This window comes from Pan troglodytes, chromosome 8 (assembly GCF_028858775.2).
Source record: "Pan troglodytes isolate AG18354 chromosome 8, NHGRI_mPanTro3-v2.0_pri, whole genome shotgun sequence".
NCBI classification, from domain to species: Eukaryota; Metazoa; Chordata; class Mammalia; order Primates; family Hominidae; genus Pan; species Pan troglodytes.
The window spans coordinates 103997581-104022567 of record NC_072406.2 but is presented as its reverse complement, the minus strand read 5'-3'; the positions used below and the strand labels follow the sequence as shown (position 1 = coordinate 104022567).

Here is a 24987-nt window from a genome sequence, read left to right as displayed (position 1 = left end):
TGATGAATACCAAAGTTAACCCCAACTACCATAACCAATGTTTGTACATGTTCCCTCTAGGTGAAAAGCTTTTAAAAACTGGTATTTCTGGTTTAAAGTGTATTCATGTATTAAGCTAACTGCTATAACTCCTGAAATATCAGTGGCTTAACATAATAACAATTTCCCACTCACATAAAGTCCAACTGTCAGCAGGGGCTGGGGCACACTCCATGCAGTCATTCAGGAACCTAGGCTGGTGGAAGCTCTGCCATCTTTTGCTGTGGTTTTAGGTGTCACTATCCAGCCAACTATGAGGAGAGAAAGTGAAGGAATGATTGGTGGATTTTTACAAGCCAAGCCTGAAAGTGGTGTATAATCATCACTCTTTCCACATTCCATAGGCTGAAAGTCATAAAATTGCACCTCACCAAAACAGAGGCTGGGAAATATGGTCTAGCTGAGCGTCTAGGAGAAAAAAAATAGGTTTGCTGAATGTCTGGCCAATTTCTGCCATAGTTCACTCTTCTGGTAAATAGCATCGGTTTTACTCTTCTTCCCACACATAAGATACACCTTATCTTAAGAGTGACTGCTCAAAGTATCAGTCAGTGCATCCAATTCAAGTTCTAGGATTTCCTAGTGATACACAGTTATTTCAGTCATAGAAGTGGCTTCTTGTGGTCAAGCCACCCATGAACTAAAGAGATAAATTATTTGCACCTATTCTCATTCTTACTTCCACATACCTAATACATTCATTAGGGACAGGGCTAGATGGCTACAATTAAGAATTCTTAACTTGAAAAGAAAAATAATGGGAGACACATAGTAACTGCTGGTTCATTACAATGATAAAATCCTCTGAGGCATGCATTGTGAATTCCTCTTAACTGGGGTGTGGGCTAATTTGTAATTAGAGCTGGGTTCTACTCCCTTTGAGGCATTCCCTTATCCACTGTTTTTCATGGTTCTTGGGTTTTTCCTGCCGGATGTTCTTCCTTGTCTATTTTTCATGGCCATACCTGAAGAGGTTGTTGAGGAATATGTCCTTGGAGACTGCACAGCTTTCTGAGCCTGCTTTCAGCTATGCAAATTTCAGAACCTGACTTTTTTGTTTTGTTTTGTTTTTTGAGACAGAGTTTCCCTCTGTCACCCAGGCTGGAGTGCAGTGGTGTGATCTTGGCTAACTGCAACCTCCGCCTCTGGGGCTCAACCGGATTTTGTGCCTCAGCCTCCCAAGTGGCTGGGATTACAGGCATGTGCCACCATGGCCAGCTAATTTTTGTATTTTTAGTATAGATGGGGTTTTGCCATGTTGGCCAGGCTGGTCTCAAACTCCTGGCCTCAAGTGATCCGCCCGCCCTGGCCTCCCAAAGTGCTGGGATTACAGACGTAAGCCACCATGCCTGGCCTGTGTTTTTTGTTGTTGTTGTTGTTTGCTTTTTTGTGACAGGGTCTCACTATGTTGTCCAGGTTGGTCTTGAACTCTTGGCCTTAAGCAATTCTTCTACCTCTTTCTCCCAAAGTGTTAGGATTACAAGAAGGTCATTTTAAGACTAGACTAGTCAAAAAAATTTTTTTTAGTCCAGATTCTGTTGTTGACTCCATTTGTTAGTTTTTGTTTTTGGCAAAATAATTCCTTCAAAAACTTAATAGAGTTCTGATCAATTTACTTCTAGTCAATTCCATATGTCTGTAACCACACCTAAATTATTTGATAAATGTAATTCTAAAACCTGATTCATTTTTGCTTTCTTGCCACCATGCTTTTCTTAATGGCAGCTTCTGATCGTTGCATTATATTCGATCATATGCTTATATAGTTTCCTTATCCATTACTTTATAAAAGGACATGTAAGTTTTCTCCAACTCTTAGTTACCACAAACAACTGCAATGAATATCTTGTGTATGTCTCCTTGTATATCTCTACAACTGTTCTTTGGGGTAAAAACTCATTAGAGGAAGTGCTACATCATAACATTTACACGTATTTAATGCTATTAAATACTGCCTATTTAATGTTATTAAATACTGCCATACTGTTCTCCAAAATGGCAGCACCATTCCATCCAACCATAAGACAGTTTTCTAGTATCCCCACCTGCACTTAGTATTATTTAATAACATAGTAAGTGTAAGATGGTCTCTTATTGTCTTAAATCACTGTGTGGATATGTCAGTCCTCCCCTGACTAATCAATAAAAGCAATTCTAATTAAAATTTTAGAATTTTTGAGGAAATCAAACTTTTTCTAATATTTATATAGAATAATTAAGGAGTAAAAATTAGGAAAGTCAATTTTATAAAAAAGGGCAGAGAAAGGAGCCTAATCTACAAGACATGAAAGTATATTATGGAGTTATAATAATTAAAACTTATGTTTTTGTCAGAGGAACAGGAAACTAGACCGTTGGAACAGAATTTACTTATTTATTTTTTTGAGACAGGATCTCACTCTGTTGCTAAGGCTTGAGTGCAGTGATGCGAACTTGGCTCACTGTAGCTTCAACCTCCTAGGCTCAAGTGGTCTCCCACTTCAGCCTCCCAAGTAGCTGGGACTATAGGCACGTGCCACCATGCCTGTCTAATTTTTTTGTGGAGATAAGGTCTCACTATGTTGCCCAGGCTGTTCTCGAACTGCTTAGCTCAAGCTATCCTCCTGCCTAGTTCTCCCAAAGTGGTGGGATTACAGGCGTGAGCCACTGAGCCCAACCCTGGAACAGAATTTAAAACTCAAATAGACCCATGGGTATATGAAAATTTTGTAAATAATAACAATAATAATGTGGAAGGTAATATTATTTGTTTACAATCTTCCTTCCTGGCCCCTGCCATACTTTCATTATGGACAAGCTTCCTGGACCTAAATGTTTATCTCTCCCTCCCCACTCACTCTATACAAAAATAAACTCAAATGGATCAAAGACTGTATGGCAGGTACACCTGGCAGCAATAACTTAAGCATACCTTAAGAATAACCCTATGGTTTAAGAATGTATGTTCAGACTTCTGAGCTAAGGAACCTGGGAACAGCCAACCCACAGATTCATTCCTTATCTGTGAGGAACATCTGAACCCTCTGGGATATCCTGTGGAACTCAGGTAGCGTAGGGGATCAAGGTACTTTGTTTTGGGTTAAATGAAGGTTGCCAGGTGGAGATTGCTAGGGGAAGGGTGCTACGTGAAAATGCTATATACACTGCATGCTTTTTATAAGCAGTTGTGGTTCTCCTGCCCAGTCCATGGCCACCGGACTGCCCTGTATATAAGTCTTCTCAATAAGCCCTATGTCTTGTTCACTGGCTCTGGGCCTCTTCTTCAGTCTCTGTTGACTGAAGTCAGTAAGGGTCTGGCATGACAAAGACTTAAATATGAGACCAAAACTATAAAACTAGCTAGATAAGAGGAAAAAGTTCTAGTGTTCTATGGTACTGTAGGATGACTATAGTTAACAATAATGTATTACATAGTTTCAAATATCTAGAAGAAGGATCTTGAATGTTCCCAGCACAAAGAAATGATAAATGTTTGAAATGATGGATATGCTAATTACCCTGATCTGATCACTATACTTTGTATGTATCAAAACATCACTGTAGGCTGAGGTGGACGGATTGCTTCAGCCCAGGAATTTGAGACCAGCCTGGGCAACATGGTGAAACTCCATCTCTATTAAAACTGCAAAAATTAGCCAGGTGTGGTGGCACGTGCATGTAGTCCCAACTACTTAGTCCCAACTACTCCAGAGGCTGAGGTGGGAGGATGGCTTGAGCCTGGGAGGCAGAGGTTGCAATGGGCCAAGATCATGCCACTGCACTCCAGCCTGGGGGATAGAGCCAGACCTTGTGCTGAAAACAAACAAACAAATAAACAAACAATCACTATGTACCCCATAAATATGTATAATGATTATGTATCAATTAAAATACATAAAAGATAGAGCTTATGAAAGGAAATTGAATTGAGAACTAGGGATTTGAGATTAAGGAAAAAGCTAATAATTACATTAAAAAATTTAAAAAGTGGGGTTTAACATGGATAAATGATGATAGCTTGCTAAGAAATTAATATTATCAACTCAATTCTGTACATCTGAGGTAAAAAAAGCCTCTGCTAGTAATTCACTGAACTATACCACTTTTGGAAAGAATTCCACTTTTATAGTTTGATTAAGTCGTCTATACCAACATAAAATAAATTTAACATTTTTGCTTCAATCTTGAATAAAATTTGTTTTCAATGTATTTTATTAATTGTACGTTTTGTTTTTTATTTTGCATATTTATTTTTCTCATTCATTTCTTGATAAAGTAGTCCAATGACATATTCTTTTGTTAATTTAAATTCATGTTTTCCCATAGGGCACACTAATTACTATACAGTTTGGATTTAAAGTCCATGATATACCTGATGAAAAAAACGAGAAACTCTCTTATTTAGCAGTCTAACTTCCTGAACATAATCAATAGCTTCATCGAAAGGGAAGATCTAAACTCTGTGGTTAGGACTTCTACTTTTAGCCAGGCAGAGTAACTTATGGCAGAAAAATGCACCCTTTAAGAAAAAGTATAAAAATTGGATTTAAAAAAACCCAAAAGCTCTTTATGGGTATTGGGAAGCTGCTAAGGCAATGCAGAACTTGAGAGGTCAAGATTCTGGAGAGATGAGAACCATGGAGAGCTGAAAGGACATTCTGCAGCAATGTTTTACCATGGGGAGTTTCACAATTCTGGGCTCAAGGAATGTCGCTGAAAACCCAGTAAAGGGCCTGGGGAAAGGGCTTTTGCTGGAAGGCAGAGTAGCCATCAGAGCATTTGTCAATCCTGTGGGTGTGAAGAAATACATATTGTAGACTGGAGGGACAGAAAGCTGGGCCCAGCAATTGACCATTTTTTTTGTTTGTTTTTTGAGACAGGGTTTCCCTGTTGCCCAGGGTGGAGTGCATTGACACAATCACAGCTCACTGCAGCCTCAATCTCCGGACTCAAGTGATCCTCCCAATTCAGCCTCCTAAGTAGCTGGGACTACAGGCACATGTCACCATGCCTGAATAATTGTTTTATTATCATTATTATTTTTTGTAGAGACGGGGTCTCCTTATGTTGCCCAGGCTGGTCTCAAACTCCTGAGTTCAAGAAATCGTCACACTTTATGCTGGGATTACAGGATTGAGCCACCATGCCCAGCAAGGTGGTTTTGTTTTGTTTGTTTTTGTTTTTTTTCCATTTTGCTGAATTCTGAAGCTGTAAAATTCAGGAACCTAAGAAGCCAGGCAAAGCAGAATGGAGTTCCTGGCAGTTGCACATGGCTGAGGAGTCAAGGATTAGAGTTCAGAATGTGACATGGGGGCTGGAACCTGGAGAAGTCCCAGGCTTTTAGTTGGAACTTAAGCAGCTATGCTCTAGAGTGGTAGTAATACAAAGGTAGAAAGAGGCTGTGTGCAGTGGCTCACACCTGTAATTCCAGCAATTTGGGAGGCTGAGGTGCTTGAGGCCAGGAGTTTGAGACCAGTCTGGGCAATGAAGTGAGACCCTGTCTCTACAAAATATGCATAAAAAAATTTAGCTGGACATGGTGGCATGCACCTGTAGTCCTAGCCACTTGGGAACCTGAAGTGGGAGGATTGCTTGAGCCTAGGAGTCTGAGCCTTCAGTGAGCTAGGATTGTGCCACCGCACTCCAGCTTGGGCAACAGAGTGTCTCTAAAATAAATAAATAAATAAATAAAGAGGTGGAAAAAGCCTTAGTAAAACTGCAGCCTAACTTTGAGTTAGCTCAGTTCCTGATTGAATTGAAGTGGCTGGTTCTAATTCTACCTACCTATCAGAGGAAAGGGTGAGCCCTCTCTGGAGATTCCTTCATCATCCAAAACTTCTGTAATTTTTCAGAGAGTATCTGACTGTCAATCAAAAAGTATCAGGCATACCAAGAAATAGGACAAAATGACAGAGAAAGAGAGAGAGGCAGAGAGCAAGAGAGAGGGGGAGAGAAATCAGACAGGTGATCCAGAATTATAGCTGTCAACAAATATTTTAATATGACTATAATAAATGTATTCAAGAAAATAGAGAAAAATATGGAGAAAATAGATTAAGAAAAAAAAAAGAATTTCACCAGGGACAAATGGGACATAATGAACAGGTCTGACATATATGTAACTGGGGTCCCAGCAGACTAGGAAAAACTGGGAAAGAAAATGTTCTAAGATGGAAAAAGAAAGTGCAAAAAAAAAAAAAATGAAGAGTAATGAAAGAGTTAAATATATGGGTATATATGAATGTATTTTGACTGTATAAAGCAACAATAGTAATGCTGTTTAAAATTTAAAACATACAGAATTTCACCAGGTCTGGTGGCTTATGCTTGTAATCCCAGCACTTTGGGAGGATGAGGTGAGATGATCTCTCAAGGCCAGTTCAAAACCTGCCTGGGCAACATAGTGAGACCCATCTCTACAAAAATTAATTGGGCATGGTGGTGTATGCCTGTAGTTCTAGCTACTCAGGAGGCTGAGATGGAAGGATCACTTGAGCCCAGGAGTTTGAGGCTGCAGTGATTCATGATCGTGCCACTGCACTCCAGCAGCCTGGGCAACAGAGCAAGACACTGTCTCAAAAAAAGGAAAACAAAAGGAAAAATTTAAAAAATGTAAAATATATAAAATTGAGTATACAATAACAACAAAACAAAAGACAAGATATGGTAAATGGAGTTAAAGTGTTCTAAAGTACTAGCATTGTCAGGGAAGTGGTAAAAAAATTTTTTTAGGCTGTGTTATGGTTAAATTGTGTCCTCCCCAAAAGGTATGTTGAAGTCCTAACCCCAGTACTTCAGAATGTGACCTTATTTGGAAACAGGGTCATTTCCAATGTAATTAAACTAGAGATGAGGGCATACTGGAGTAGAATGACACCATAGAGTAGAAAACAGCCATGTGAGGACAAGAGATACAGAGAGAATACCATGGGAAGATGGAGGCAGAGATTAGATTGGAGTGATGCACCTACAAGTCAAGTGTATTAGTCAGGGTTCTCTAGCGGGACAGAACTAATAGGATAGATGTATATATAAAAAGGAGTATATTAAGGAGTATTTACTCACATGATCACAAGGTCCCACAACAGGCTGTCTGCAAGCTGAGGAGAAAGGAAGCCAGTCTGAGTTCCAAAGCTCAAGAACCTGGAGCCTGATGTTTGAGGGCAGGAAGCATCCAGCACAGGAGAAAGATGTAGGCTGGGAGGCTAAGCCAGTCTAATCTCTACATTCTTCTGCCTGCTTTTTATTCTGGCCACACTGGCAGCTGATTAGATTGTGCCTGCCCAGATTAAGGGTGGGTCTGCCTTTCCCAGTCCACTGACTCAAATGTTAATCTCCTTTGGCAACACCCACACAGACACACCAGGAGCAGTATTTTGCATCCTTTAATCCAATCGAGTTGACACTCATTATTAACCATCACACCAAGGAATGCCAAAGATTGCTGGCTGTCATCAGAAGCTAGGAGAGAAGCATGGAACAGGCTGTTTCTCAGAGCCCTCAGAAGGAACTAAACCTGCTCACATCTTGATTTTGGACTTCTAGTCTCCAGAACTTTAACATTTTTGTTGTTATAAGCCACTTAGTTTGAGGTAATTTGTTATGACAGCCCTAGAAAAATAATATAGACTGTAATAAATTGCAATATTTAGGCTAATCACCAAAAGAACAACTAAAAAAGTAAAAGGAATTAATAGATGAAAAATAGAATAATATTGCATTATTTAATTAAATCCAAAGGAAAGTAAGAAATGAGAGAAAAAAACTCAGTTGGGTGAGATATATAACAAGTAGTAAAATGGTAGACATATTAGTAATGATATTTTATATTTCTTATTATATTGTATTAAATGTAAATGGACTGAACAATCCAATTAAAAGATTGTCAGAAATTGGATAGGAAACAAAACTCTGCTATAGCTGCTTGTAAGAAACATAGCTTGATATAAGAACATAGACAGTATAAAGTAAATGGATTAAAAAGTATATCATGCAAATTCCAGTCAAAAGAAAATGAATGTAGCTATATAAATATAAACAAGAACATTTTAAGGCAGGAAATATTACTAGAAATAGAGAAACATTTAATGATTTTGAACAGGTGTGCTATAGATTGGATGTTTCTGTTCCCCCCTCAAATTCCTCTATCGAAGCCCTAATCCCCATTGTGATGGTATATGGAAGTGGGGCCTTTGGGAGGTAGTTCATGAGGTTGGAAAGTGGAGTCTCATGATGGGATTAGTGCACTTATAATAAGAGACATGAGAGAGATGATCTCTGTCTCTGCCATGTGAGGATAAAAAAAAAAGCAGCCATATGCAAATAAGAAAGAAGGCCTTCACAGACAATGAATGTGCTGGTACCTTGATCTTGGATCTCCTAACATCCAAAGCTGTGAGAAATAAATGTTGAATGTTTAAGTCATTCAGTCTAGGGTATTTTGTTATAGCTGCCCAAACTGAGTAAGACAGGGTGAATCCTTTAGAAAGATATAACAATTTTATACCTATATACACCCAGTAAATGGTTTTAAAGTATATGAAGCAAAAATCTTACAGAACCAGGAGAAATAGGAAAATCCACAGTCATTGTGGGATGCTTTCACATAGCTCTCTCAAAAGCTGGTAGAACAAGCAGACAAAACATTAGCAAGTATATAGAAGATCTGAACAATATGATTAACAAAATTTAACCTAACACACTATGTAGAACATTACAGCCAACAACAACAGAATATGCATTCAATTCAAGTGTACGTGGAACATTTATTAAAATTGACCATATGCTGAGCCATAAAGTATACATAAAGTTTTCAAAGGTTTAAAACCATACAGATTGTGTTCTCTGAAACAGTGAAATCCAGCTAGACATCAATGACAGTTAACTGGAAAACCCTCAACTGTTATTAAATTAAGCAATATAATTCTAAATACATTAGAGCTCAAATAAGAACTTGGAAACTAGATAGTATTTTGAATTGAATAATAACGAAAATATAACATTAAAACGCATAGCTTCTACTAAAGCTGTGCTTATAGAGAATTTTACAGTTTTAAAATGCATACTATTAGAAAATAAGGAAGGTTGGCCGGGTGTGGTGGCTCACGCCTGTAATCCCAGCTCTTTGGGAGGCCGAGGTGGTTAGATCACGAGGTCAGGAGATTGAGACCATCCTGGCTAACATGGTGAAACCCCGTCTCCACTAAAAAATACAAAAAAATTAGCAGGGCTTGGTGGCGGGTGCCTGTAGTCCCAGCTAGTCGGGAGGCTGAGGCAGGAGAATGGCGTGAACCTGGGAGGCAGAGCTTGCAGTGAGCTGACGTCACACCACTGCACTCCAGCCTGCGCAACAGAGCGAGACCCTGTCTCAAAAAAAAAAAAAAAAAAAAAAAAAAAAAGAGAAAGAAAAGGAAAAAGAAAAAGAAAAAAAGAAAAAAAAATTTATCTAAAAGAAACCTAGGAAAAACCCAGCAAAATAAATCTACAAAAGTAGAAGGAAGTAAATAATAAATGTAAGAAAAGAAATTAATTCAATAGCAAACAAGTGCACAATAGAGAGAACCAACACAACCAAAAGTGGGATCTTGGAAAATAATAATAAATTTGACAGGCCTCTAGCAAATAAATCAAAGGGAAAGAGAGAAAGAGGGAGATAGCATGAGCAAATGAGAGCAAGCAAGCACACAATTCCAACATCAGAAATGAAAAATGGACATTTCTACAGATTTTGTAGGCATGAGAAATATAAAAAGATGATATTAAACACAACCTGCCAATGTTGTATAGACTCAAAGCTACTAAATAAGTTGCTTCTGTAATTTAAAACCTTCCCATAAAGAAGTATTCAGGCCCAGATAACCTTATGGGTGAATTCTTTCAAATATTTAAGGAAGAGGCAACACTAATCTTACACAACTTCCTTAGAGAATATAAAAAGGTAAAATACTCCCAACTAATTTTAAGAGGCTAGCATTACCTTAGGACCAAAGTTTGAAAATGACATTTAAGAAATGAAAATTATACGCCAATCTCTTTCAAAACCAGAAATGGAAGAATTCTAAACAAAATGTTAGCAAATTGAATTTATCAATGTATAAAAATACAATAATCATGACCAAATTGGCTTTTGTTGAGGTTGGTTTGACATTTGAAAATTAATCAGTGTAACTCATCACATTAACAGAAAAAATGAGAAAATCATATGACCTACTTATTGGATACAGAAAAAGCATTTGATGAGGCAAAGAATAGTTGTGATAAAAACTCTTAGCAAACTAAGAATGGAAAGAATTTCTTTTATCTGAGAAGGAGTATTTACAGAAAAACCTAAAGAAAATATAATAGTGAAGAGTAAAGTATTTAAAGACATCCCTTTGAGATGGGCAATGAGACAAAGTTCTCTTCTATCATCATTTCTACTCAACATTTTATTGGAGGTCCTATCCAGTCCAAAAAGGCAAGAAAAGGAAGAAGGAAGCTCACATCAGCTCAGATGACATGAGTGTGTATGTAGAAAATCAAGAGTTCATGAGCTATTAAAATTAATAACTGACTTTAAGCAAGGCTGCGAGATACGTGATCAAAATAAAAAAAGTAATTTGTATTTTATATACCAGAAACAAACATTTGCAAGTGAAAATTAAAAAGATAAAATGTACAGTTGCATCAAAACCATCAAATAACTAGGAATAAATATAATAAAACATGGGCAAGATCACGTCAAAAAATTACAAATTATTATTGAGATAAATTAAAGATAACCAAATTAGTAGAGGGATATAGCAAGAATTGGAAAACCCAGTATTGTAAAGATGTTTGTATCAGTCAGGTTTCAATCAGAGAGGCAGAACCACTAAGATAAGATAAACAAATAAATACACTTACGCATCTCATAACAAAGTTTTGGTCAATGACAGACTGCATATACAATGTTATAATGGAGCTGAAAACTTTATGCTGCCTAGTGGTGCTGTAGCAGTGGTAATAGCGTAGAGCAAGCATATGCTCTTTAAATATGTTTACATACACAAATATCATTGTGTTACCAATTCCCTGGAGTATTCAGTACAGTAACATACTGTACAGCTTTGTCGCCTAGGAGCAATAGGCTATACCATATAACCTAGCTGTGGAGTAGGCTGTACCATCTAGGTTTGCGTAAGTACACTCTATGATATTTAAACAATGAAGAAATTGCTTAATGACACATTTCTTAGAATGTATCGTCATCATTAAGCAACTCATGACTGTACACACATAAATGCAATGTGCGCACACACACTATATATATATATATATACATAAATATAAACACACGCATATGTATGTATGATTTGTTATAGGAATTTAACCTTGCACAATATAGGAGCTGGTAAAACAGCCTCTATAAGGCTGTTGTCTCTGTGTCCAATGCTGGACCTTGAAATCTGTATGACAGACAGTTGAGAAGGAAAGAAGGATATTAGGGGGTAGAACAGAGGCAGAACCTGGATCAGCTTAAGTCTCATTGCCTCTAACCTTGGTGATGTGGGTGTCCAGCAGGAGAAACTAGTGCCACTTGCTAAGGAGTTGGAGGGGTTGAAAGAGGATTCAGAGTAATTTGGAGCAATTACAACCTGACTGTTGTTTCCACACCGACAAAGGTAAGCCAAGAGATTAGCTACAATGTACATGAGCTATAACAACGCCTGCTCTGACGTGAACATAAAAATTATAGCTGCTACTTTACTTCTGCTCTCCAAATCTCTTGCAAGAAAGGCCTCCTATGGTCCACCCTAACCAAAAACCATCAGGGAAAAGAATTCTGGGAGATACAGTATTGCCTAGCTAAATCAATCCATCACAAAACAATTTTTTCCAAATGAATTTATTGGTTAATTCAATTTTAGTTAACAGTCCCAGTAGTTGTTTTTGTTCCTCCTGTGGAAATTTACAAATTTATCCTAAAATTCATCTAGAAATGCAAAGAACCAAGAACAGTCAAGACAATTCTGAAGAAGGCTGAGGACTTAGACTACCAGATATCGTGACTTGTTATATTGCTAAAATAACAAAGCTCATGGGCCTGAGGATAGACAAATAGACCAATGCAACAGAATAGAAAATCCAAAAACAAACCCACAATATATGCAGTTATCTGATTAATGACAAATATGAAACTGTAGTATAGTAATGAAATGAAAGTCTTCAATAAGTGGTGCTGGGACAATTTGATATCCATATGAAAATGAATTTTTACCCTGCTCTCACTCAAAAGCAATTGCAGACATATTAGATATAGATATAAAAGGTTAAGTAATAAAACTCTGCAGGAGCATAGAGGCGATGTCTGAGAAGCAGGATCTAACACAGGAGCAGACAGAGAAGCTGCTGCAGTTTTAGGATCTAACTGGCATAGAATCTATGGATCAGCATCACCATACCTTGGAACAGCATAACTGGAACATACAGGTTGCTGAACAGGACAGCTTGAATGAGCAAGATGGTGTATGGAGTGTTTTCAACCCACCTCCATCCCCACCCCTGCAGGTTAATACAGCTGACCACAGGATCTACAGCTATGTTGTCTCAAGACCACAACCGAGGGGTCTGCTTGGATGGGGTTATTACTTGATAATGCTTCCATTCCAGTCTACCTATTACACAATACTTGATATATTTAGGTTTGCCCTTTGTTTTATATGGCTTGACCTTCGCAGCCAGATCACTGACCCTGTTGGGTACATTGTTTCATTTATGCTAGCGTTTGAATAGAAATATGGGAGGGCACACCTTGTCTTCTAGCCCAGAACACACAGCCAGGCACTTAATGATGCCAAGCTGGAGCTTCGCTCTTTGGTTTATCTTCTTGGAGATGATCAACAGGTCTCTGATAAGTTTTGTTGCAACACAGTCTGTGAACCCAAAGTTATTTCACTAAAATTCTTTCTCTAGGATGCTCTTCTGGGCATGCTCTACAAACAAATCTGAGGGATACAGGATCTTGCGGGCGTTATGAGAGAACACCTATCCATTCCTGGCCATGGTGATGCTGAAGGATCAGCGGATGACTGTGGTGGGATGGCTAGAAGGCCTCCTTCAACTGGATGACCTCATTAACCAACTGACATCTATCATGGATACAAACCAGACTTACCTGGTGTCAGAATGCCTGGAAAGGGAAGAAAGAAACCAGACCCAGGTGTTGAGACAAAAGCAGGATGAGGCCTACCTGGCTTCTCCCAGGGCTGACCAGGAGAAAGAAACGAAGAAATGGGAGGAGTGGGAGCTTAAGCAGCAGAAGGAGGAGGAGGTGCAAGAGCAAAAGCTGGCAGAGAAGAGATGGTAGCAGAATTTACATGAGGAAAATGAAAGGAAGTTGGAATGCCTGCCCCTGAAATTTCCCCGATGACCCTGAAAATGTCAAGATTATCTTCAAATTACACAGTGATTCTCAAGTAGAGAGATGATTCCACTTTTCACAGTCTCTAACAATAATCCATGACTTCTTATTCTCCTTGAAAAAAAGCCCTGAAAAGCTTCCAATTGAAGCCAATTTTTCCAGGCAAGTGCTGCCCAATTTCCCTATGCTGCAGGAGGTTGGACTCAGCCATACAGGAGTTCTGTTTGTTTAGGATCTAATAGACAAATGACATTTTTTCTTCCTCTCCCCTCCTACTCCCATCCCTAAACGAAACAGAAAAACACACAAACAAACAAAACAGAAAAAAAAAATGAGAGAGAAATTCGTATTATTATTATACAATATATTTTTTAAAAGACTGCTGCATCCAAAGGAAGGATCAGAAGCCATGTTGCCTGCAAGACATCACAACCTGTTTGTGCGTACACAAGGTTAGCAATGAACGTACGAACTCAGCAAGCTCAGCTTTTCTCGATGGCCTCTGCACATGCACCATCCAGTAAACAGAGACTCTTCCCCTTCAACTCATCCATTGTCCCAACTGGGGAGGGGGACATTCCCACTAGTTCTCATTGATTCTTGGTTTTATGGAAAATAAAGTGAAAAACTTCCACCAACCAGCTACTTGCAGCATCTTCTGAGGACTTGCTTCTCCCACCTCTGGAGAGGAGAGGGAAGAGAAAGTACACAGCAGAGATGTTCCTTGAACTGCCACAATTTATGAATAATTTTGTTTCTGTTTTGCAATGACCAAGGGGGCTGAAAAAAAGTTCCAAGAAGAAGGCACAGATGAATATATTCATGAAATTGGAATAGGCAATGATTTTCTAAAATTATTTCCATAGATTTAGGGGGTATAAGTGCAGTTTTGTAACATGGATATATTGTGTAGTGGTGAACTTTAGGCTTTTAGTGTACCCATGACCTGAATAGTGAACATTGTACCCAGTAGGTAATTTTTCAACCTTTACCCCCTCTGCCACTCTCTCACCTTTAAAAAAATTTATTTATTTATTTATTTTGAGACAAGAGTCTTACTCTGTCACCCAGGCTGGAGTGCAATGGCATGATCTTGGCTCATTTCAACCTCTGCCTCCTGGGGTCAAGTGATTCTCTGCCTCAGCCTCCCAAGAAGCTGGGATTATAGGCATCTGCCACCATGCCCAGCTAATTTTTGTATTTTTAGTAGAGGTGGGGTTTCACCATGTTGGCCAGGCTGGTCTCAAACTACTGGCCTCAAGCAATCTGACCGCCTTGGCCTCCCAAAGTGCTGGGATTATAGGCGTGAGCCACCGTACCTGGCCCCTCTCACCCTTTGGAGTCTCCAATGTCTATTATTGCCCTCTGATGTCCATGTATACCTTCTGTTTAACTCCCACTTAGACGTGAGAACATGCTATATTTGACTTTCTGTTTCTGAGTTATTTTATTTAGAATAATGGCCTCCAGCTCCATCCATGTTGATGCAAAATACATGATTTCATTATTTTTATGGTTGCATAGTATTCCATGGTATATATATGTCACATTTTCTTTATCCAATCATCTATTGGTGAACACTTAGACTTATTTCATGACTTTGTTATTGTGAATGGTGCTGCAGTAAACATATGAGTGCAGGTGTCTTTTTGATATAATGATTTCTTTTCATTTGGGTAGACATCTAGTGGTATTGCTGGTTTGAATGGTAGTTCTATTTTCAGTTATTTGAGAAATCTCCATACTATTTTCCATAGAGATTGTACCAATTTACATTCTCACCAACAATGTATATGCATTCCCTTTTTGTCACATTCTCACTGATATCTGTTTTTTGACTCTTTAATAATAACTATTCTGACTGATGTAAGATGGTATCTCATTGTAGTTTTAATTTGCGTTTCAATGATGACTAGTGATGTTGAGCCTTTTTACCTGTTTGTGGGCTGCTTGTAAATCTTCTTTTGAAAAATATCTGTTCATGTCTTTTGCCCATTTTTAATGGGGTTATCTATTTTTTTCTTGTTGAGTTTGATTTCCTTGTAGATTCTAGATATTAGCCCTTCGTCAGATGCATAGTTTACAAACATTTTTTTTCCCATTCTGTAGGTTGCGTGTTTACTCTGTTAATTATTTCTTTTGCTATATGGAAGCTTTTAGTTCAATTAAGTCCCATGTGTCTATATCTGTTTTTGTTGTATTTGTTTTTGATGACAGTCAGAAATTCTTTGCCTAGGCCAACATTTAGAAGAGTTTTTCTGAGGTGTTCTTCTAGGATTTTTATAGTTTCAGGTCTTATATTTAAGTCTTTAATCTATCTTGAGTTAATTTTTACATATGGTGAGAGATATGAGTCCAGTTTCCTTCTTCTGCATATGGTTATTCAATGTTCCCAGAATCATTTATTGAAAAGTGTGTCTTTTTCGCAGTGCATGTTTTTGTTGACTTTGTCTGTTGTAGATGTAGTTTATTCCTGGTCTCTGTTCTGTTCCATTGATCTATGTGTCTATTTTATACCAATGTCATGGTGTTTTGGTTAATATAGCGTCATAGTATAATTTCAAGTCAGGTAAGGTGATGCTTTATTCTAGCTTTGTTCTCTTTGCTTAGGATTTCTTTGGCTATTCAGGCTCTTTTTGCATTCCGTTGGAATTTTAGGATTTTTTTTTCCCTAATTCCATGACAAATGACATTGGTAATTTGATAGGAATTGCATTTAATATGTAGATTGTTTTGGATAGTATGATCATTTTAACAATATTGATTTTTCCAATTCACAAGCATGGGATGTTTTTCCATTTGTTTGTGTCACCTACAATTTCTTTCATCAGTGTTTTGTAGTTCTTCTCATAAAGATCTTTTACCCCCTTGGTTAAATGTATTTCTAGGTATTTTATTTTATTTTTCTAGCTACTGTAAAAGGGATTGAGTTCTTAATTTGGTTCTCAGCTTGATTTTATTGGTGGATAGACATGCTGCTGATTTTTGTATCTTGATTTTGTATCCTGAAATTTGACTGAAGTCATTAATCAAATTTAAAACTCTTTGGAGGAGTGTTAGGATTTTTCTAGAGATAAGATCATATCATCAGTGAACAGAGATACTTTGACTTCCTCTTTCTAATTTGGATGCCTTTTATTTCTTTCCGTAGGTAGGATTCCACTACCATGTTGAATAGGAGTGGTAAAAGTGGGCATCCTTGTCATGTTCCAGTTCTTAGGGAGAATGCTTTTAGCTTTTCTATATTCAGTGTGATGTTGGCTGTGGGTTTGTCATATACGGCTTTTATTATTTTGACATATGTTCCTTTGATGCCTAGTTTGTTGAGGGCTTTTATCATGAAGAAATAATGAATTTTATCAAATGCTTTTTCTGCATCTGTTGAGATGATCATGTGATTTTTGTTTTTAATTCTGTTAGTGTGGTGTATCCCATTTATTGATTTGTGTATGTTGAACCATCCTTGCATCCTTGGAATAAAACCCATCATGATGTTCTTTTTGATGTGCTGTTGGTTTGCTAGTATTTTGTTGAGGATTTTGCGTCTATGTTTATCAGGGATATTGGCCTATAGTTTTCTTTTTTTGTTGTGTCCTTGCCTGGCTTTGTTATCAGGGTGATACTGGCTTTGTAGAATGAGTAAGGGAGGATTCCCTCCTCAGCATTTGGAACAGTTTCAGTAGGATTGGTACTAGTTCTTTGTACATCTGGCAAAATTTGGCTGTGAATCCCTCTTGTCCTGGATTTTTGTTATTGTTGTCAGGAGATTTTTAAAAAATTACTGATTCAATTTAACTCCTTGCCATTTGTCTGCTCAAGATTTCTATGTCTTCCTGGTTCAATCTTGAGAAGTTGTATGTTTACAGGAATTTGTCCGTTTTCTCTAGGTTTTCTAGTTTGTGCACATAGGGGTGCTAATAGTAGTCTCTGATGATCTTCTGTATTTCTGTAGTGTCCATTGTAATGTCTCCTTTATAATTTCTGATTGTGGTTATTTGAATCTTCTCTATTTTTTTCTTGATTAACCTAGCAAGGAGTATATCAGCCTGTTTACCTTTTCAAATAACCAACTTTTTGTTGATCCTTTGTTTTTCTGGTCTCAATTTCTCTGATCTTTGTTATTTCTTTTCTTAGGCTAGATTTCGGTGTGGTTTGTTCTTGTTTTTCTAGTTCCTTGAGGTGCAACATTTGGTTGTTAATTTGAGATCTTCCTGTCTTTTTGATGTAGGCAAGCTACAAACTTCCTTGTCAGTGCTGTCAGTGGGGTGTTGAAATTCCCCACTATTATTGTATTGCTGTCTATCTCTTTTCTTATGTCTAGTAGTATTTGTTTTATGAATCTGGGTACTTTGGTGTTGGGTGCATATATATTTAGAATTGTTACATTTTCTTGTTGAATTCTTTTATCATTTTATAATGACCTTCTTTGTCTTTTTTTCCTGTTGTTGGTTTAAAGTCTGTTTTATCTGATGTGAGTATAGCCACTACTGCTTTCTTTGTTTTCTGTTTGTGTGGAATGTCTTTTTCCACTCCTTTAATTTGAGTTTGTAAATATCTTTACCCATTAGGTGGGTTTCTTGTAAGCAGTATTTGGTTGGATTTTATTTTTTATCCACTCTTCCAGTGTATGTCTTTTAAGTGGAGCATTTAGTCCATTTACATTCAAGGTTAATATTGATATATGAATTTTTTTCCCATTATGATGTTAATTGTTACCTAGTTGCTTTGTAGTCTCAATTGTGAAATTGCTTTATAAGACCCGTGAGCTTTATACGTTTGTGTGCTTTTATGATGATGAGTATTGCCTTTTCATTTCCATGTTTAGAACTCCTTTGAACATTTTTTGTACAACTGGTCTAGTGTTGATGGATTTCCTTAGCATTGACTTGTCTGGGAAATACTTTAGTTATTCTTTATTTATAAAGCTTAGTTTAGTAGGATAAAAAATTCTTGGCCAGCAGTTCCTTTTTTTGGAGATGGAGTCTTACTCTGTCGCCCAGGCTGGAGTGCAGTGGTGTGATCTTGGCTCACTGCAATCTCCGCCTCCTGGGCTCAAGCAAGTCTCCTGCCTTAGCCTCTCAAGTAGCTGGGATTACGGGTGCACACCACCATGCCTGGCTAATTGCCAGCAGTTCTTTTCTTTAAGAGAACTGAAAATAGGACCCTAATCTCTTCTAGCTTATAAGATTTCTGCTGAGAAGTTGCTAGTCTGATGAGATTTTCTTTTTTTTTTTGAGATGGAGTCTTGCTCTGTAGCCCAGACTGCAGTGGTGTGATCTCGGCTCACTGCAACCTTCACCTCCTGAGTTCAAGTAATTCTCCTGCCTCAGCCTCCCTAGTAGCTAGGATTACAGGCCGCACCACCATGCCTGGCTAATTTTTGTATTTTTAGTAGAGACGGAGTTTCACCATGTTGGCCAGGCTGCTCTCGAACTCCTGACCTCAGGTGATCCACCTGCCTCTGCCTGCGTCTGCCTCCCAAAGTGTTGGGATTACAGGTGTGAGCCACCTCACCCAGCCGGGATTTTCTTTATAGGTGATTAGTTGCCTCTCTCTTGCTGCTTTTAGAATTTGTTCCTTCACACTGACTTTGGATAGTCTGATGACTATCTGGGCAAAGATTTTAAAAAGAGGACCTAAAGAATGTGCTAACCATAAAAGATAAAATTAATAAACTGAACTTTACTCATCAAAGATAATGTTAAGACCATAACTGGTCAAGCCCCAGAGTAGAAGATAATTATAATATATTTATATCTTACCACTGACTCACACAAATTAATAAAGAAAAGAGGCCGGGCGCGGTGGCTCACGCCTGTAATCCCAGCACTTTGGGAGGCCGAGGCGGGTGGATCACGAGGTCAGGAGATCGAGACCATCCTGGCTAACACGGTGAAACCCCGTCTCTACTAAAAATACAAAAAAAAATTAGCCGGGCGTGGTAGCGGGCGCCTGTAGTCCCAGCTACTCGGGAGGCTGAGGCAGGAGAATGGCGTGAACCCGGGAGGCGGAGCTTGCAGTGAGCCGAGATCGCGCCACTGCACTCCAGCCTGGGCGACAGAGCGAGACTCCGTCTCAAAAAAAAAAAAAAAAAAAAAAAAAAAAAAAAGAAAAGAAAAGATAGAAAATAGGTGTTTTTTTTTGGAAACAGGGTCTTGCCCTATGGCCCAGGCTGGAGGGAAGTGGTGCAATTATAGCTCACTTCAGCCTCAAACTTCTGAGCTCAAGCAATCCTCTCAGCTTGGTCTCCCAAAGTGTTGGGATTATAGGCATGAGCCATTGTACCTAGCCTGAAAATATTATACAAAATGAAGAAAAGATTGGAACATTCTTAACCAATAAGCATATAAACAATTTCATTAGTTTTCAGGGAAAAGCAATTTAAAACTATAATGAGATATCACTATATACCCACCAGAATGGCTACTGTTTAAAGGACTGACAATACCAAGTGCTGAGGAGGAAATGGAATAGTGGAGTTCGTATCCTGCTTGTGGGAGTGTGGATTGGTACAACTACTTCAGAAAATTGGCAGTATTTACTAAAGCTGAACATATGCAAATGTCATGACCCAGCAATTCCACTTCTAAGTATATGCTCACTCAAAGAAATGCATACACATATTGATTCAGTGTATATATAGAAACTTCATAACAGCACTATTCATAATAGCTCCAAACTGGACACCACACAAATGATCATGAATAAGTAAGTTGTGATACATAGCAGTGAAAACAAAGTAGATGATTCTCATCAACACAATGAAAAGCCAAACAAGTGGGATGAGTCATATAAACTTCAAAACAGGCGAAAGCCATCTCTGTGGTATTAGATGTCAGAATAATGGTCACCACTTCGGTGAGGTGATTAGGAACGTCTGGGCGGCTGGTAGTGTTCTAGTTCTTGATCTAGATGCTGGTTACTTGGATGTAACTAAACAAATAGCAAATAAAATTTAAAAAGGTAAAATATACAATTGCACAAAAACGTTTATGTTAATTTCACTTTGCGAACATCAGTCAAGCTATATGCTTACAATTTGTGCACTTTTCTTTAGTTTTGTTATACCTCAATAAAAAGTTTACTGAAAAACAACCAACCACCCAACCAATCCTCTCTGAACTTGGTGCTGAATTTTTGTACTAATCAAATAACAAGGAATCAAATACTAAGGAAATAACAAAACATGTGAGTGGAAGAAACAATTTCCTTGATACAGTAGAAATTGTAGCTTATAACAAATTCTATTCAATGTATCATATTTTAACTTTAAAATCCCTTTATGACCTAGAGAAAGGTGTGAAACAAATTCCAAATATAAGTAGTGATAGCCAATCTCTTTTCTTAAATATTAAAGAACACAATTTTTATAACCAACAAGTAACTTTTGATCTGAAAATATAAACAATTACACTGAGATAATTTTTATATATGTCTTTCAGTCTCCAGGGCAAAATTCCTTACATCTTTTAGAAAATTTTCAGCCTGAAACAAATAAAATTTCTCTCATTATTTTCTAGAACACATTACATTTTTATCATATTGACTTTTTGCAATGTGGGGGTGAACAAATAAAGTAATACATGAACATTTTGTAGGAGTGAGGCTATTAAATGGCTGCATATATGCTTGCCTCTGTAAAAGGTAAGCTTTAAAACTTGCAAACTGCTGCAAGTTGGCATAGCTCTTACAGTTCTTGGTAAAGACAGCCATCTAGTGGAAATAGTTCTATTGACTTTTGAAGGCTGGCAAATAGAATGAATATGAACCCTCAGTTCAACTTAAACTTCAATGTTGGTTTAAGGCTTAAGAAGAGGTAATCCATCTTAACAGGACATTTATAAAGTTTGGGGCACACGTCATAATTTGCATTTGGAAAGTATTTTAATAATGTTCACAAGGTAAAATTCATTCATTTTCGTGAACTAATTATGGACAACATGTTAATAAAATTTCAACTAATTCTAAAAAAAAAAAAAAAAAAGGAGAGGTATTAAAAAAAAGATCCAGTATTTGGATGCTCCTTGTCTTGTGTCCAGGTCTGGAACTGGGGAGGGAGTGTAGGTTGTGGGGTAGGGAAAGAAATTGGTACTTTGGTTTAGGGAGGAATAGAGTGCCATTAGAATAAAGAGAGCGCTGGACTCAAATATGCCTTGCTTTGGACTGTATTGAATGCTCTCTCTAGGTGGCAGAAAGAAGACAATTTGGTAGGATAGCAGGAAGTTGGTTTTGTTTTGTTTTTTAATGTAAGCTGAACAACCATGCCTAGTTGTGGTGTAGGAAGTTTAGTTAGTTGGTAGCCATCAGCTCAGTAAGAGTTCTAGAATAAGTATTCCTTTAAGTTGATGGTTTAAATAACTAGAGCCTTGCAATATATCAAAAGTACACTACAGGCTCTGATTATGAGAAGGAATGGTATAAAGCAAAGAGTCTGAATTAGAACTGTGAAGACGTGAGTTAGGTATGCTTCTGGTGTGTATAATCTTATGACTTTGCTTATTTTACTTACCCGAATTACACTTTTCTTATTTATAAAAACTGTAGAGTAACAAAATCCACTCCAATGACTTGTGCCCAGGGAGAGAGCAACTCTCTTTTTTTGGTTTGTTGGAGTCAGTTGTGATTTAGTGATACCCAGAGACACCTAGTAAAATTCTGTCATTATGGCTTATCATTAATGTGTTTCTCTAACTTTTAACAGGTTTGATGATGGATGCCCTGAACTGTAGGTCAGGTTTTAAATGCAGACTTTTTCTTACCTTTTATGTTCTTCTAAATTAGAAAATGCTAATTCATAATTGTAAGTCATTAAAAGAGCAAATATTTGAAGGCTTTGTCAGATAGTTTTGGACTTTTGAGTTGCATATTAATCCAGAAATTGTGGAGAGATTTTTCTCTGCGCAGCACATTTGGTTCTCTTCTTGTTCAGATGCTGATATTTCAAATGTTTCAAATATTTGAATGTCTAATAACACTCTGCTTGTGTGTGCATCTAAGAAATGTTTCTTGATATTCTGTTGCAGTGTTTGGTTGTAGTTTTAAAATATGCTTTTGCTCTATCCATAGCTAGTATTCTATCACTACCAAATTATTGATACAGTTTCCATTTCACATCACAGATGGACACAAAATAGATGTTAAACATGTTCTCTTCCTCTGTAGCATGCATTTTCAGTGGTAAACACATAAAGTCATGAGGTCCTTCCTATATCAGGGTCCCCAATCTCTATGCTGTGGAATGGTACAAGTCAGTGGTCTGTTAGGAACTGGGTTGCACAACAGGAGGTGAGCAGCTGGTAAGTGAGCATTACCAGTTGAGATTTGCTTCCTTTCAGATCATTGGCAGCATCAGATTCTCATAGGAGTGCGAACCCTATTGCAAACTGTGCATGCAAGGGATCTAGGTTGCATGCTCCTTATGAGAATCTAATGCCTGATGATCTGAGGTGGAAGAGTTTCATCCCGAAACCATCCCCCCATCCCCATCCGTGGAAAAATTGTCTTCCGTGAAACTGACCCCTGGTGCCAAAAAGGTTGGGGGCCACTAATCTATATAATATATATAATGTTAAGAGGTTGCCATGGCTTGAATATTTGTCACTTCCAAAACTCATGTTGATATTTAATCCCCAATGTGGCAGTATTGAGAGGTAGGATATTTAAGGGGCAATTGAACCTTGAGGGCTCTGCTCTTATGAATGGATTAATCCATTTATGGATTAATGGATTAGAGGGTTAATGGATTAATAGGTTATCATGGGAATGGAACTGGTGGCTTTATAAAAAGAGGAAGAGAGACCTGAGTATAGCGCATTAACATGTTCAGTCTCCTTACCATGTGATCTCCTGTACCACCACTGGGCTCTGTACAGGATTCCCACCAGCAAGAAAGCTCTCACCAGATGTGGCCCCTTGACCTTGGACTTCTCAGCCTCCAGAACTTAAGAAACAAATTCCTTTTCTCTATAAATTACCCCGTTTCAAGTATTTTGTTATAAGCACAGAAAATGAACTAAGACAGAGGTGACTCATCATTTCAGTGGTTTTGAGCAACTATGTAGAATGAAGTACATTCTAGCACAGATATGTGATAGTAATTACCTTCCACATAGCTATATTTCAGATACTCAGAGTTCAATAGTGTTATTTGACAAATTTTGCTAATAGCTCATTATGCTTTCTAGAAGAAAAACATCAATTTCATTGATTATGGCTATTACTACAAACTTCTTACCAATACTATAACTTATACCTGTTTTTACTGTAAGGAATGAAACTTTGAATGATGTTTCTGTAATTCGGTCTCTTTTGTGCCTTTTGTAATCAAGATTCCTCAATTTAAGACTGGAAAGCATTATCTTGTGCATATTTGGTTACTGGAGAGATCATGGTGCTTTAACTGAAAATGACCCTAGTATTTCAAAGTCATAAACCATTTGATGAATTTTCATAAGAGATAATGTTCTGGAGACTAAGAGCAAATGGCTCATCAGTTCTCAAAAATTCTATCTTCAGATGCCAATCATCATACTTATGGAACTTGTCTTTTAAAGCTTCTGTATGGAAAAATTACACTCAGATGTACCTGAACCAATTCTAGTTCTGTACTCACACTATAGATTTGTGATACAATTCATAATGGTAATATTTTTGTTATAATTTTAATCACTATTTTTATACCTTAATGAACCACTGTTGAGCTTCAATGTATGTTTTCAAATCAGGGATATTACTCAATATAATAGAAAAAATTGCACATTTTACAAACATAAAAATTAATGCCATGTCATGTTTAAAAAGTTAGTTTTTTAAAAATTTATTATTATTATACTTTAAGTTTTAGGGTACATGTGCACAATGTGCAGGTTAGTTACATATGTATACATGTGCCATGCTGGTGCGCTGCACCCACTAACTCGTCATCTAGCATTAGGTATATCTCCCAGTGCTATCCCTCCCCCCTCCCCCCACCCCACAACAGTCCCCAGAGTGTGATGTTCCCCTTCCTGTGTCCATGTGTTGTTCTCATTGTTCAATTCCCACCTATGAGTGAGAATATGCGGTGTTTGGTTTTTTGTTCTTGTGATAGTTTACTGAGAATGATGATTTCCAATTTCATCCATGTCCCTACAAAGGACGTGAACTCATCATTTTTTATGGCTGCATAGTATTCCATGGTGTATATGTGCCACATTTTCTTAATCCAGTCTATCATGGTTGGACATTTGGGTTGGTTCCAAGTCTTTGCTATTGCGAATAATGCCGCAATAAATATACGTGTGCATGTGTCTTTATAGCAGCATGATTTATAGTCCATTGGGTATATACCCAGTAATGGGATGGCTGGGTCAAATGGTATTTCTAGTTCTAGATCCCTGAGGAATCGCCACACTGTCTTCCACAATGGTTGAACTAGTTTACAGTCCCACCAACAGTGTAAAAGTGTTCCTATTTCTCCACATCCTCTCCAGCACCTGTTGTTTCCCGACTTTTTAATGATTGCCATTCTAACTGGTGTGAGATGGTATCTCACTGTGGTTTTGATTTGCATTTCTCTGATGGCCAGTGATGGTGAGCATTTTTTCATG

At 37.7% G+C, this 24987-nt stretch overlaps 1 protein-coding gene and 1 pseudogene across 1 annotated transcript in view; both read left to right on the top strand.

The window, feature by feature from the left end:
• LOC134807195 (uncharacterized) overlaps positions 1-24987 on the top strand; it is a 106762-nt gene that overhangs the window by 19130 nt on the left and 62645 nt on the right. The gene's annotated exons all lie outside the window — the stretch shown is intronic.
• LOC100615979 (FAS-associated factor 2-like) lies at positions 12475-13649 on the top strand (annotated as a pseudogene).